At 35.3% G+C, this 14669-nt stretch overlaps 1 protein-coding gene and 1 long non-coding RNA gene across 5 annotated transcripts in view; one reads left to right on the top strand and one right to left on the bottom strand.

Moving 5' to 3' along the window:
- Window positions 1–14669, top strand: part of LOC128247308 (uncharacterized) — a 66490-nt gene that overhangs the window by 23327 nt on the left and 28494 nt on the right. The window lies entirely within an intron of this gene.
- Window positions 1–14669, bottom strand: part of LOC106878934 (CKLF-like MARVEL transmembrane domain-containing protein 7) — a 55244-nt gene that overhangs the window by 36300 nt on the left and 4275 nt on the right. The window contains exon 1 of one of the 2 annotated variants that reach the window (XM_014928302.3): window positions 1777–1911. The exons of the other annotated variant lie outside the window; for it this stretch is intronic. The gene's annotated coding sequence lies outside the window, so the exon portion shown is untranslated. Of the gene's footprint in view, window positions 1–1776; window positions 1912–14669 lie in introns of those variants that run through there. 2 annotated transcript variants of the gene reach the window in all.

Below are 14669 nucleotides of genomic sequence, written 5' to 3'. Positions count from 1 at the left end.
AAATTTTACTCAGTATTTATCTGAGTGAATGGCTTGTCTGTATTTCTACAAAATTCAGCCATAGTGACAGTTTCATAGCAGCTAATTGCTTTTTACTCATTAACACATAGCGTCCAGAAAAATGGACGCAAGAAAAATTACTACTGCTTATTAAGTAAACTACCTATTGAGCTTATTTTTTGCGCAGTCTGCCTCTAAACTAGTGCTCTATGAGTGAGCAGGTGCTGCGTACAAACAAACCAACTACACACATGTACAAAACAAGTAATAGTAATTTTTCCTGCGACCATTTTTCTGGATACTATGTATCAATGGGTAATATACATTAGTTGCTGGGAATCGAACTCACAACCTCATGCATTTGCCTCTAATAATTTTTTTTTTTTTTTTTTTGCAGATCAATTTTTGTATTTGTGTTTTACACATTGGAGGTTATGCTTGGGGAAAAAAATTCTTTTCAAAATATATATTTACACGGTGGTGCATCAGCATGGCCGCAGCTCTGAGCTGAAACTTTGAAATGAAATGAAATGAAAAATTTTGGTTACTCTACCTACCTTATATGTATTATTCTAGTGTTTTGTGTGTTAACTAAATATATATGTTTTCAATAAGAGGAGTGGGGAACCAAATTAAAGAAGCTTGAGCTTGCTATTTTGACCTGCTAGAAATAGCAGCCAAATCACCTTCAATTTATACCATATGATTTTACGTATGAGTGAGGGAAATGATTGCAATGTAGCTACATTTATTAGAAATAGTTGCGAAATTTTCTTCAAACCACTCTGTACTGTCTTATATAAGCCATTGAGAGAGACCTCTATGTGATAGCCAGATCTACTATAAATAGCAGTCAAATCTCCCTTAAATCACACCCTATAGTTGTGTGTGTGTGTGTGTGTGTGTGTGTGTGTGTGTGTGCTAACAAGGGATACTTGTATGTAGTAGCTTGATTTACTAGCAATGATACACAGATTTCCTTAAAAGCACACCTTTAGATTGTCCCAAAATATTGTTTAGAGCTTAGATAACAATCATTATTATATATACGATTACCAATAGCAGGAGTTGTGAAATGCCTTGTTTGTTTCAAAGAATTCAGGATTTGGCAGAGTAATAATATTAGACAAGTATAGTGAGAAAAAGCGATATATAAAACAGAAGATAACAGATCACAAGAGTAGTGGACAAAATACTTTGTGGTATTTAATTATGTCCCTTTATATTGAGTTCAAATCCTACTTAAATTTATCTTCTCCCATTCGTTTTTCCAAGGTTGATAAAATATATACGGTTCAAATGTACAGAAAGCAAAAGACAAAGACAGGTGAGGGAACAACAAGCAATGCCAGTGAAGTACTGAGGTTGATGCCAGTGAAGTTCTGAGGCATCACTTTAAAAAGTGATGCATCAGCATGGCCACAGTACTTTGTAACCAGTAGATGAAGAAAAAAAATGTCAAACTCTGTAGCTACACACACACACATACACACACACACACACACACACTTACAGAAAGAATGAGATATATGTAAACTATATTTGATGTCATATAAGACACACTTTTTACCAAAAGAAATGTCTCAAAAAATTACCTACAGTTCTACATGCAAAATGGGGCTTATATTACATGCTTTAATGCACTAAAAACTTCTGATTTCATGAATATATGTTGCTGAAATTTGTGTGTGTCTAATATACCATCAAATAGAGTAACTATTTATCAATTGATCTACACACACATACACAAAAGTGAGAGAAAATAAAGTTGCTTACTTTGCAAGTTTGGGGAATATATCCTGTGCACTTGTTTAAGATATTATAATATAAAAATATATATTTATATAAAATTCTTTGTAAAACAAATATATACAAATTCCTATTTGCCTGGTTTATTTAGTCTCTTCTCTCTTTCTAACTGAAAATATGTATGTAATTAAGCATGTTAGTGTTTATGAATCTGTATATGTATGTGTGTGTCTATATTTTATTATTAGTCCTTTTAACTGAGAATGACTGAGTGCTTCTCTTTGTGTATGAGTTTGTATGCATGTATTGTATATGTGTTAGTCCATGAGTGTATATAAACTGATTATGTGTATATGGTCATGTGAGTGTGTGTGTGTGTATCTTGTCCTGGAGCCATTTGAAATACTCACATGATACTTTAGATTACTAGTACAATAGGTTGGAGCTCAGATGCTGTCTCACCAACCCCTTAGCACATAAAGGGGTTGAATATTTCAGGTGTATGTGTGTGTGGTGTCAACCAATCAGCTGAAGTTTAGCCCTCTGTGTTGGAAAAAGAATCTATTGTAACTGGTAGCTTGCTTGCTTTAAATATGTCCAAGTAATTGCCTACTCTAATGACTAATAACTAAATGATACGTTAATGCTCTCACCATCTTTGACTGAAAATTGTGTTATATTTAAAAATATTTATATCTAATTTTGATACCAGCCAAACATCATTACCCATCTTTGAAATTATGATTATTGTTATTATTACTACTACAATTAAGTAGTTAAAATGGTACCTATGCTTGATATCTGAGCAAACTCAAGTTAATAAGGGAGCCCCTATATGGTTACTTGGGCTACTAGGAGTAGCAACTAAGTCTTCAAATCACACCCTGCTGTTTCAAGAAAAAAGTATGTAAGCTCATATGGCCCTGCATTGCTTCATATCGGAGAATAAGACAATGTTGGTGGTGGGAATAGTCAGTCTGGAGCTAAACAATAGCAGCAGCAACATCTCGGTGAAAAGTTTTGTACTGTCTCTGATATCTGGAAGTGCTTTGCAATTCTCATCTTGAGTCTTTACTTTTAGTGTCAATAAAATGTGCTCCTATGAGATACTGAGCTTATTTTTACTGATTTAAGAATGTGGAAGTACATCTTGAAAAGGAATCATTATTACTACATACTATCAATATTTTTAGTATGAATTAACTGTTAAGTTTCAATGTAAAATGATATTAGGTATAAAAAAGCACAATTTGAGAAATAATGAACTTTGTTGATGGACCTGTTGGTCGTTTTTCTCTTAAGTTTTATCCTCACAGTATATACTCTTTTACTTGTTTCAGTCATTTGACTGCAGCCATGCTGGAGCACTACCTTTAGTCGAAGAAATTGACCCCAGGATTTATATTTTGTAAGCCTAGTACTAATTCTATTGGTCTCTTTTGCCAAACTGCTATGTTATGGGGACATAAACACACCAGCATCAGTTGTCAAGTGATAGTAGGGGGACAAACATATACACACGCATACATATATACGACAGGCTTCTTTCAGTTTCTGTCTACCAAATCCACTCAAGGCTTTGGTCGGCCCGAGGTTATAGTAGAAGACACTTGCCCAAGGTGCCACACAGTGCGATTGAACCCAGAACCATGTGATTCGTAAGCATGCTACTTACCACACACCCACTCCTACGCCTGTATATATATATATATACACATACACACCTCTGGATATCCTTTGTTGCTTATTTTGATTTTAATCACTTTATTTTGAAACTATGGATAATACTGTACTAAATTCTGGTGCCTCAACTTAAGTACCTAATTCATCTGAATCTCTCTCTCTCTCTCTCTCTCTCTCTCTCTCTCTCTATATATATATATATATATATATATATATATATATATATATATATATATATATACATACACGATGGGCTTTTTTCAGTTTCTGTCTACCAAATCCACTCACAAGGCTTTGGTCAGCCCAAGGCTATAGTAAAAGACACTTCCCAAGGTGTCACACAGTGGGACTGAACTCGGAACCATGTGGTTAGGAAGCAAGTTTCTTTATTTCATCAAATTAGCCATAAAGGCTTTACACATGTGGGGACATATAACAATTAAAAATATATAAAAATAAAATATGGTATTATGAAAAACAAATTAGAATTATAGTAACATGCGTGATAGTTGAAAATGAAAATATGAAGAGTGTGCTACTCACCCCACACTAAGCAACACCACTCGACACCTCTGAGACCTAATTTCCTTTTAGTCTCTTTTCCTGTTCCACTATTGCTCCATGACTGCACTCTCTCGTAACCTTTTTCACCGGAGGAGGAGTCTTATAAATTCTGAGGTGTCTGCTCTTTTGTTTTCTTTTTTTCCTGTGGGGAAATGGGGTGGATGGGTTTGTTGTCTGTATGGGGAGGGTGGCTCTGAGTGGTCTTGAGTGGTGTACCACATCACACTCAATGTTTTCTTTTTCCTCTTCCTTCTACTCTGTTATTCTCCATTCTTCCTCCTTTCCTCCATCTGTCTTTTCTTCCTCTCTTTTCTCTTCCATCTCCACAACTGTTTCCTTTGCTATTGTCCACTGTAGAGGGCAGTATGCTCTAATGTGGCCCTTTTGGCCACATTAAAAACATCGTGGTACTCTGCCCTCTACCCACACTCAGCACAATTTCCCCCATCATCGTCTCTGCCAAACTCTCCAGCTGTCCCTCCTCTGTCTGTATAATCAATTCCAATGTCTTCCCTTTCCACCCTCCTTCCTCCATCTCTGTGGCTTGAAGGATAGTCACTTTCTCCTCACTTCCAACAAGGATAGCCGCCGCCACCCAAGCCACTTCTATATCAGGTGGGATTGCTTCTACCCTTACCTTGGAAGTCTTTCTTCCAAGGTATATGGGCAGAAGCACTACTTCCTGTTTTCACCACCACACTCACCAGCCTCCTCACCTCCTCTACTATCCTAAATAGATGACCATCGTCCCATATCTCTTTCCTTTGGTTATATACACCACTTTCTTTGACCGCTCCCTTAGCGCCTTTTCCGTTTCAGCTTCCACCTGCTCGGCCTTTTTTCCTTTTAATGAGGACACCTTATAGGTGATCGTTTTTCTCTCCATCCACTCCATAATTCCTTTGGGGCGAGGGCGACAACCTCATGTCACCTCCCATCTTCTGTACCATCTTCTCATACTCCTCCAGACCAGCCAAGTCTAGCTCCCTTCGCTTCATCTCCATGGCCTCAGCAAAACTCCTTGTTTTCTGCAACACTCCGTCCATCTTTATTACCATCCTTACCAGCTCCTCCTTTGCTAAAGACAACTCAGACCTGCTAAAGTCTGAGTACATTGTCTCTTCCCTCGAAGCAGCAAAAGAAATAAAACAACATCTGACTCGCACACAAATGACAAACCAAATGCACTCTGGGTGATGCATGTGCGGAAGCAAGCTTCTTACCACACAACTACTCCTGATATTTTATCAATTTATTTTTCCTAAACAAGTATTGTTGTATCAGTTTTATTCCAATATCAATATTAACTTAGAGACAAACGTTGTGAGCTGGCAGGATTGTTACTGTGCTGAGCAAAATGCTTGACAACATTTCATCTGTCATTACGTTCTAAGCTCAAATGTGAGTACCAATTGAGCACTGGGGTCAATGTAATCAATTTATCCCTCGCCCGAAATTGCTGGCCTTGTGCCAAATTGAAAACCAATATTAACTTAGAGATAATATGTTATTGATGAACCTACCATCCATGCAGGTGTGGCCATAATTAACAAGAACAGCTCTAACCCAGTTCTGGACCTGTCAAGTTATTGCCATTAACTCTACACTTCAATGTATGTGTGTGTATGTATATATATATATATATATATATATATATATATATATATATATATACACACACACACACACACATAATAGTTTGACCAAAAGAACCAGCTATTGCAATAGATACAATTGCCATTAACTCTAGACTTCAATATATGTGTGTGTGTGTGTGTGTGTGTATATATATATATATATATATATATATATATATATATATATTGATACAATAGTTTGGCCAAAGGAACCAGCTATTGCAAGTGAAATTAAATATTGAAAAAAATATGCATTTGGCCAAATTTGGACATACAACAGTTTAACATAATAGCAATGATATATGTAAGTAAATGTCTAGAAGTCCTTGAATATATATGTGTGTGTGTATTTGTATATTTATGTTTGTATACATGTGTATAAATCTATGAATGTAAGTATGTTTGATGTTTGCAAGTTCATATATTTTGTGTGTGTGTGTGTGTGTGCATAAGGAAAGCATATTTCTTCAACAAAACATAGACTAGTTCGAGGATAAATGTAAAGGATAATATAAGAACACCTGGTTAATCTTTTCATTTTAAATCCCTAGTTTCATTCCTTTTCTTAACAACTTACACTGAGTCTCACTCTCTGATTAAAGTAATCCTTATTAATGATATTTTTGATAATGTAAAGACCCAGATTTTTTGGAAAATGTTTTGGGTAGGGGCAGAAGATTCCCATATCTAACTAGCAGCTGTAAGTTGAAATTCTATTTCACAAATTAATATAGGAATTTTTATTTTCATATAAAGAATCCTGCCCACAATTCTTTTTTCCTTCTTACATGCTATCATCCATTTTTTTTTCTTAAGGAATGAATTTTTTTTACCTCTGCTTAAACTACTACACACTATTCATATTCAATGTAGGTACCTCTTGTCAAACTTGCTCTATTTCCATGTAAAGGGACCTTTAAAATATCTTATAGTGAGCATATGAATACCTTATTTCCTTTGACACTACTGAAAAGCATTTCACAAACACAATCTTGAACTAGATTCCCTCTGCCTGAAGAACAACTAGCTAAACCCATAAAAGTTGCTACAAATACTGAGCTATACAATCTCTGAAGATCTCTCATAGCAACATTACAAACATAAGCAAATACTTCAGCCTTTTTTTTTTTTTTCAGCTTCTAAATCTCTATAAAACTCAAGTTCAACTTGCATCAAAGAACTATTAAGATATCTTTATTTTATATATTGCTACTTATCAGGTCAACAAACAACTACTGGAAACAACTTGTCCAAATCCTCACCACTGTAATCAGTTTTGAGAAGTTCTCAGGAGATGGTGTATATAAATGGTAGGCTATTCACTGTTTCATGTCACTGGCCCATGATCAACATGGTCTCCTATGTCAATGTATGCCTAGAGTAGTACTAAGCATAACTACTCAAGGTTGTCAAATGACTGGGAGCAAATAAGGCTAAAATATTTCAGTTTCCAGTTATGCACAATACTTAGTAGGCTGGCAAGAATATCTGCTTGGTTTAGGATGTATGCATTAGTCTTGTGGACTGTCCACAGGATCCACAGCATACAGTACCAGTACCACAATATGAAATGGTTGAAAAATTAAAATACTTAGGTGTATAGCAATTCCTGCTGTGATAAAGAAATTTAGCTTGGCTGGGTAGGGACCATTCAGTAAATTACTTCATGAAAGTGTAGCAAGATCATGGTGTGTCCTATAATGCAGCAAAACAATGGTTAAACAACTGGTCTCCTCGGTGGCTCTGTGCCGTTTCAGGGATGGCTACTAAATGCTGTATGTGCACACACACACACAAATCATAGATTGCATCTCTGCCAAAATTATTGATAGTTCTCAAATTCATTTACAAGCACTCATAATCACTATTACATAGATGCATTATGTTTTGTTATTTCTTCTATTACTACTACAATTGCTCCAGCTCTCTTGGACTAGCAAGCTGTGTTCCACATATGTCCAATGCATCCTTCTCTCTTTTTGCCTCTACTGTCTCTTCCTCCAAATCCTAAACATTCCAATCCAAGGGCAGTTGATACAGGTTGTTATCAAAAGGCTTAAATATATCAATATTTCTTTGCCAGACTTTTTAAAGCTTGTTTCTAGCATTCACAGCAGTAAAATAACTGATGTAATGCCATCCTCAGTAGATAACAAACAAGAAGTCTTAACAGAAAATTATTGTTCATATATATATATATATATATATATATATATATATATATATATCATTATTTAATGTCCTTTTTCTGTGCTGGCATGGGTTCGATATTTGACAAGAGCTGACAAGCCAGAGGGCTGTGTGAAGTTCTCTTGTCTGTTTTGGCATGGCTTTTATGGCTGAGTGCCCTTCCGAATACCAATTATTTTACAGACTGTAGTGGGTGCTTTTTTCATGGTACCAGCACTGGTGGGGTCAGCCAATAAATTTTAAGATGAGGCAATCCCCTTGATGGGGGAGGGAGTATTAAAGGAAGTAGCTTTTTGCAAGTTGAGAGGTTGAAAGAATAATAGCGGGATAGAAATAAGTGTCTTGCTGTAGAAGAGATACAAGGACACTCCAGTAGGAGAAGAAATGAGAGAAAGAGAAGCTTAGAAAGATGGAGGGAGTGAGATGGATGGTGGTGCATATGTGTCAGGACACATGTACACTGGGAAGTGATACAGAAGACTGGACTGGGTGAGTAGGCAGGGGGAACGGGAAAATTCCATAACGATGTAAGGAGAGATGGATAGATGGGATAGATGACTGGTAGTTGAAGGCGAGAGCTATAGGAATGCTCAGACGAAGGGTTATGTTAGATACATGAGGGCATTGAGAATGATAGAAGACAAAACAGGTGTTAAGAATGGAGTATAGCAGAGAATAGAGTGTGGCTGGAAGAAGATAATGAGGAATGGAACTTGGAAAATAAAATTATAATGTACATATTGAGACAAATGTGGTAACCTTGTTAGTGCTGGTGTGACATAAAAATCACAAGTGCTGGTGCCACTTAAAAGGCACTGCTGCTGGTACCACATAAAAATTACTAGTGCTGGTATCATGCAAAAAAGCATCAATGTTGGTGCCACATAAAAAGCACCCCATAGACTCTGTAAAGTGGTTGGCATTAGGAAGGAAGTCCAGCTGCAGGAACAATGCCAAAACAGACAGTGGAACCTGGTGCAGCTCCTGGCCTTACCAGCATGGAAAACAGATGTTAGATGATATATATAAGCATCAGTTTGATACAAGAAAGAAAATAAACTCTCTCTATATGTATGATAGACTGGATCTCTATCTAGGTAGATATTTATCTCTCATCTACCTAACACCATAAAAGGCTCTAAAAAGCAGGTTAGTATTAAGAAGGGCATCCAGCCATAGCAACTGTGCCTGAACAGACAATGGAGCCTGATGTAGCTCCTGTCAAACTGTCCAACCCATGCCAGCATGGAAAATGGATGTTAGATGATGATGAAGTTGATGATGATAGCATACACACATGCAATGATACAATGATACACATACTGATACACACATAGGAATCTGGTTATAAAGTATTTACAGGAAAGTGATGGAAAAGTGGTACTTTAAGAGCATTTCATCCACTGGTGAGACTAACAGTAATTAAATTTTAAAAATAATAAAATTCTGAGAACTGTTATTTATCTGATGCTAGACATAAGTATTGGATTTCCTGATCTAGTATCAATTCCCAAAGGTCCTAGAACAACTGAATCACTCTCAGTACTTTACATATTTTAATCAACCCTACTGAGAAGAAAGATAAAAAATGTCTCTAGTATGAATTAATCTCAGGACAAGATTTATTGAACACTAAACACTGTATTCTCACTTGTTGTGACCAAATTACCAATGCTAATAGTGAAATGAAATAATATACAATAGAGTGTAGGAACTAAGTAAAATTAGACTGAATATGTATTCTTATATAGAATTAACCTGCCACATTAATGATTTCATTTGATACAAGACCATATTTGTAAAGGAGAATCAATAACTGAATGAAAAAATACTAATTAGTGTTGTTCAGCTCCCAGGTTAGCCTGACTGAACTGGCCTATGAATAAAGACACTCCAGCCATGATTACTTCATATATTTTGTTCTAGATATAATGTATCTAGTACTACACTATTCAATGTATCCTTCTTTTTATTTAAGTCAGTTGTATGTCATATCAGAGAGGTTTGGCTCTTATTTCTAGCAGATCAAATGATAATGTATTGGTTAATTTGTTGACACATAATAATTGATAAATGTATATCTTTCTGGAATTTTATTAATATTGGAGTAATGGAAAATAAAGTCAAAGTAGATGTGAGGTTTTGAAATTTATAAAATGTAGATTAACTTACAGCTATTTTTATTACATTACTGGAAGACAATTCAGCATACAAAATTTTTTTTTGATATTTAAAAGATAAAAAGAAACTGCATTTAATACATCACTAACTTGATTACTATAAAAAAAAAAATTAAATTTTCAAGAAATATATTTGGAGATTGAAAACCAGAAAAACAAATGATTTAGCAAAATGTACTTACAAACAAAAGATAAAACCATTGTAAAGATGAAAACTGAAAATCAGTTGATTAGAAAAATATTAACCCACCTTTTCCCCAACAGCTTTTATCAAATGACTTGATGTCCAGACTATTCAGTTGTGTGTATGTTGTCATTATTCACTGAAATACCTCAAGTGTCATTTTCTTATTTCACCTCTCACAATCTCATGAATAGTGCTGTCAGGTCTTTTAATGCTTTCCTTAATATTTCTTTCTCCCTGTCCTATCTGATAATTACCTTTTAGTTTGAACAACCTTAAATTATTCAATGTATTTATTAAATTGATACAAAAAATTGTTGCCTTTTTTAGTAAAATTCCAGAGTAAGCTCTTTTGTATATAGAAAATAATAATAGGTGCAGAGGTGCAGACATTGCTATGTGATAAAGAAGTTTGCTTTGTAACCACGTGGTTTCAGGTTGGATCCCACTACACAGCACCTTTGAACCTTTTCTACTATAGCTGCATGTTGACAAATACCTGATCTGGAAACTAGTGTTGCTGCTTGCGTTATGTTCCTTTATTGACTACACCTTAGCAGTTTAACAAACAGTAATCGATTGAATATCAGACCGAAATAAGAACTGTGGTTGATATAATTGATTAAGACACATGAAGATAGTGTCCCAGTATGGCTGCAACAGTACAGTAACTTAAAATAGTTGAAAAAAAAAATAATACTTCATTTAGAAATAGCAAATACATATAGCAAATAAGTAGGATAAGCCTGCAGTAGTTCACTTTAATCTTTTTTATTTTATTTATTATTTATTTTTGTTTGTCAAATATTTCTGTTATACAGGCAGTTCTTCTATGATATTGTTATTTAACTGCAGTTCCACTCTGATTCCAGTCATGATCATCTCTTCTTTTATTCAGACATAGTGCATCCAGAACCCCCTTATCCAATGTGTTCTTTCCTTTTTTATTCTGTCTCTGTCTCACTGCATGGCACTTTGGGCAAGTGTCCTCTACTATAGCTCCAGGCTGACTAAAGCCTTGTGAGTGAATTTGGCACCCAGAAACTAAAAGAAGTTTGTGCATGGGATAGATGGTATGATAGAAGCTGACAAACAAAATGACTGCACCAAGTTCTTCTCTCTGTTTTGACGTGGTTTTTTTAGTTAGATGCCTTTCCTAATGCCAGCCACTTTACAGGTGTACTGGGCGCTTTTTATATAGCACCAACAAAGTCACCAAGTAACCTGCAAAACTAGACCTCCACCAACTGAGTGGGGAATACTATTGAGGGAAGTAGCTTTGTGCCAAACGATAAAAGGTTAGAGAATAACAGAAGCTAGAGGCAGGTGCCCTACAGTAGAGGAGATACTTGCCTACCTTAGTTGGAAAAAGAAAGGAGACAGGAAGAAAGAAAAGATGGCGAAGAAGATGTGTTGGAGTGCATCCTCAGGTTACAGGGAAGGGAGGGATATATAAGTAAAGAGGTAAAGAGGATTGGATAGGATAAGTGGGTAGGTAAGTTTGCATGAATGCAAAAAGGAGAGTGGGAGATGGTGGAGAGGGGATGGCTCAAGAAAATGAGTTGTGTTGGGGAGAGAGATTGGTCAGGGTCTTTGACAATATAGAGAAAAGGCTTACAAGGCAAAAGGACTATATTGCAAGAATGCTCATTTTTATACAGTGTATACCCACAAGTATTGGTTTATTTAAATGTAAAAATGTATTTATTATTCAGTCTTAAGTTAACCACCAATAGGTTCTTGAAATATCTTTATATTTTAATGTAAATATATTTCTGTAGAGTTACAGATTCTACAGTTTTTGAAGTTACAAATTTTCCTACTAAAATAATTGTTTCTAATTTAGGCATAAGGCTAGCAATTTGGTGAGATGAATTAGTTGCTACCCAGTACTTGATTGGTTCTTTGCTTTTTTATCCTTTTGGAGTAAGTAAAGTTGACCTCTAATGGATTTGAATTCAGAATGTAAATAGCAGGAAAAAATACTGCCAAAGTATTCTATCTAAAGCTCTAATGATTCTGTCAAGAATGATAATAGTTTATTTCATTTTTGTCAAAAATTAGGATAAACTAAATGCAGTTTCAACAAAGGAGAAACATATTTCTGAAATTACTTTCTAGTCAAAATATTTTTTAATAGCTTACCATGTTTTAATCTTTGCTATAAATATCTCTAAACAACTTGTCTGAAAAGAAGATAGAAACCAAAAATAGAACTGAAATGCTCCAGATAAGATTATTGTAACATTGACAATAATATACGTGTGAGACTATTTTGCTCTTAATTATACCATTTTACAAAAGAAAGATGCTGTCTTTTGTTAAGTGTAAATTGGCTTGTCAATCACTCAAAATATGAGTGCTTATAAATTATGGTTAAATTTGATGTGTTCCACAAAACAGTTTTCTGTTTGCCTCTTCTTATGTATCCAGACTGTAATTATGTAGAATATTATTGCTCATCAAAAGAAATATATATGATATTTGGCTTAATGTTTTATTCTTCCTTTAAAAAGTATTTCCTGTAAATCAAATGTGCAGACAGAAATAATTACCAGAATCCTGCTGGTAATGGGGAGAGGTAATTTTTGCTGTTCAGTACCCTCATCTAATTGGTCATCTATTGTTTTAAACTGTCTTGGCTTAGCTACGGTTGGACAACTATTAACCGGTCAAGTGAATTAGGCATGAATATATATATACATACATATACACATACATGTGCATTTATGTATTTATGTACGTGCACACATACGTACACACACATGCATACTCACATACCTGTATATACTTATATAAATGGAGTGTGTATAAATAATACAAAGACAAAATAAATTATCAAGAAGTATATATGCGGATATAAATAAATATTCGTATGTATGCATACACACATACATGACCACACTACAATAAGGGGTAAAGTAAGAAAACAATAACACAGCAGTACTATAAGACTGCTCGTATGTATCTTCATGGTATGTTGTCATTAAACGCTAAGATTACGTCTATAATACATTTTCTGGTTACTACGTCCACTTTATGTAATTCCCTCAGGCTCTTTGGGAGAATATTAAAAAGCTGCGGGCTCCTGAAATCCAAGCTGTTGCAGTGACTGGTCCTGAAGCGCGAGGGCATTTCTTTGATCTTTGGCACTGTGCAGTGTCTACCAGTTCAGGTATTTGTGTAGCTTTCAATGCCAAAATTTGGCACAATTCCTTCCAGAATCTTCCAGATGTATATTATTGCATACCTCTCCTACCTTCGCTCCAAGGAGTAGAGTATTAGCTGTTTCAGCCTTTCCCAGTAGCTGAGCTGTTGCAATGAGATTATCTTCTTTGTGAAGCTTTGCTGGATTACTTCAAGGTCTGCTGTTAATTTTACACTGTTGAGTGACCATAGTTGGGAGCAGTAATCCAGGCGGCTGAGGACAAATGTCCTCCAGAGGACCATCATGGTTTCATTCTTTCTGGTTCTGAACGTTCTCAGAATCCAGCCAGTCAGTCGTCTGCACTTTGTTGCTATCCTGGTAATGTGCACTTGAAAAGAGATATCATCACTCGTGTTGATACCCAGATCCCTCACTGATTTAGGCTCTGGGATTGTAATCCCTTGTGGGGCAGTGTACCCTGTAAGTTTTATATTCAGTTTTGGATTCTGGTAGTGTAGGGCTTGGAATTTGTCAGCATTAAATGTATGTATATATATATATATATATATATACACACACACACACACACACACCCATATATATATACACATACATATATATACACACACACACATATATATACTTACATACACAAACATACATGTATATATATGTATACATACATATATATATGCATATATACATACATATATACATATATATGTACGAGCGAGATCGTTGCCAGTGCCCCTGGACTGGCTCTTGTGCGGGTGGCACATAAAAGACACCATTTCGAGCGTGGCCGTTTTCGTGCGGGTGACATGTAAAAGCACCCACTACACTCTCTGAGTGGTTGGCATTAGGAAGGGCATCCAGCTGTAGAAACTCTGCCAAATTAGATTGGAGCCTGGTGTAGCCATCCGGTTGCACCAGTCCTCAGTCAAATCGTCCAACCCATGCTAGCATGGAAAGCGGACGTTAAACGATGATGATGATGATGATGATGATATACATATATATATATATATATATATATATACAAGCATATATATATATATATATATATATATATATATATATATACATATGCATATATATATATACATAATATATTTACAGATATTCAAACATATCTACATGCAATGACTCACATACACTAAAAATTACTTGCATGTACGTATGTGTGTGTGTGTCAGTGTGAGATTATATATAAATATGTGTAAGAATAATGTATATAGATGTGTGTATCACTGTACTTATGTGCTTGTAAGTAGGTGTGTGCGTAAATGTGAGTGTATGAGTTTTAATCTTGTACAAATTTCAGTTTCTTTCCC

Source organism: Octopus bimaculoides, chromosome 1, assembly GCF_046866305.1.
Source record: "Octopus bimaculoides isolate indiv1 chromosome 1, ASM4686630v1, whole genome shotgun sequence".
Lineage (NCBI taxonomy): Eukaryota > Metazoa > Mollusca > Cephalopoda > Octopoda > Octopodidae > Octopus > Octopus bimaculoides.
The sequence above is the reverse complement of the archived record's forward strand: the minus strand, read 5'-3'. Positions and strand labels throughout refer to the sequence as shown.